General features: G+C 34.8%; 1 protein-coding gene across 1 annotated transcript in view; it reads left to right on the plus strand.

Annotated features, from left to right (window-relative positions):
* Positions 1–1957, plus strand: part of LOC107661370 (matrix metalloproteinase-17-like) — a 79867-nt gene that overhangs the window by 39797 nt on the left and 38113 nt on the right. The gene's annotated exons all lie outside the window — the stretch shown is intronic.

Below are 1957 nucleotides of genomic sequence, written 5' to 3' on the forward strand. Positions count from 1 at the left end.
TTTTTTTTTTTTTGTTATATATATTTTGAATGCGATTTTGCGTAGCTTGTCAGTGAACTACAGCTCTGTGTTGTAAATGCCGCTCCATCTGAAAGCATGTGCTGGAGATTTACTACTAATCACAGAAGCGGCTTTACTGACGAGATGCGCATGAAAATCGCATTCGAATTTTTGCACAGCCCTAGTTTCATGTCCAAATTTCTTTTACATTTCTTTCAATTCCTGTTGGCTCAAATGAGGTTTTTGGAAACCTTATATTGAATGTAGTTGTTATCTATTTTATTTTATTTATTTTATTTTGTATTAGCTTGATCTAAATTCTTAGCTAAAGATGTTGGGTTATATGCTGATTTAATAGCTAGAAAATATTGGGTTGTTTTCAGATTTTATAGCTAGGCAATATTTGGTCATATTCTTACTTTATAGCTTGAAAATATTGCCTTATATTCTGATTTTATGGCTAGATAATATTGTATTGTATTCTGGTTTTATAGCTACAGTAGGTAATACTGGGTTACATTCTTATAAAAAAATTATTTTAGATTTTTATTTTATTTTTGTAAAATATGGCTCTTAAAATGTGCAAGATCACACTATTCGCAGCAAAGAAAAAGAGCAGTACAAACATTTTTTAAAACATCTTTCTATCAAGGAAAGAAAGTCAAACAGTTTGAAACAAAATGCTAGTGAGGAAATTGAACTATTTATGTAAGTCAGCTCTTCTGGTAAGTGCTCCATGTTGTTGACCCACTCAACCGCGTGATCCTTAGACACTACTTTTATTTTTCTAAGTCGTCCAGTGAGTGTAGCACTCCATAAGCACACTGCATACTTCAACGTGATTAAAGCACCTTAATTCCTAACTACTCTCTAGCCTTCTTTCGATTATGTGTGGTAGGGCTTGAGTGCGGAGCATGACAGAGTTTAGCTTCAAGAAATAAACTTTTCAACTCCTCCGTTATCCTGATTCAAAGAGAGTATGAATGCAGAATTTATTATGTTTTTTTTTAGCTCTGGTAGCTGATGTTCTAGTTCTTTTGCCTGTCAGTGCCATCATTTGTTATATTGAAGTGAAGAGGTTTGTTTGTGCACCCCTGGTCTGAAAGACCTTGGCATGTCCACTCGCAGCACATGCTCGTTCTTTTATTGGCACTTAAAGGGAAAGCCCACCTCATTATAGTACCTCGAGTCAGCCAGCTTTGACGTTTTTAATAATTCTCTTTTGCTCTTATAATTAATGTAGTCATGATGGTATTTTTCTAAAAGATGAAGGTGGCATGATTAATCAAGTGAGAGTGCTTTCAGAGATCATACATTTTAATGAACCATATTACAGTGTGTAGCGTTGTGTTTTAGCACAAAGCTATATCAAATTTCATCCATACGCAAACAGTTTGCCCGCAGGCCTGGGCTGACGTGCAGCTGGGACGTCTCCATGCTCTGCTGAGAGTGCTGTGCTAGCACAAAACAACTTCACTAATGGAATCGGTTGAATTGTGAGAAGATGATCCCAGTTATTGATCTGACTGACAAAACAGCATTAAAATTCAACATAGTCTAGCTTAACGCACAACAATGGAGAAAAAAACAGGATTGAGTGTGTCTGAATTTAATATTGCTCTGAATTTCCAACTCAAATCAATACTTGTTAATAGTCATTCAGCACGATCGCAATAGCCATCAATGTCAAGTAGATGAGCTGCAGAGTTGAGTTAAAGTGAGTGGGTGCTGGAATGGGTGGTGATTTTTTTCTTTAAAGTCTGTGGTGCTGATTTCATGAGGTTTGATCAACTACCCTTGACATGGAGCTATATACTAGTGACTGATCAGTGTAGCTTTTTATGGGTTTTACTCATTCTTAGGCATTTAAGTTTTCATTTAAAAAATGTTGTTTGTTTTAAATATTTAATACATGTACATATATATATATATATATATATAGTAAAAAAAATATTAA

The sequence above is a fragment of the Sinocyclocheilus anshuiensis genome, unplaced genomic scaffold (assembly GCF_001515605.1).
Source record: "Sinocyclocheilus anshuiensis isolate Anshui unplaced genomic scaffold, SAMN03320099.WGS_v1.1 scaffold457, whole genome shotgun sequence".
Taxonomy (NCBI): Eukaryota; Metazoa; Chordata; class Actinopteri; order Cypriniformes; family Cyprinidae; genus Sinocyclocheilus; species Sinocyclocheilus anshuiensis.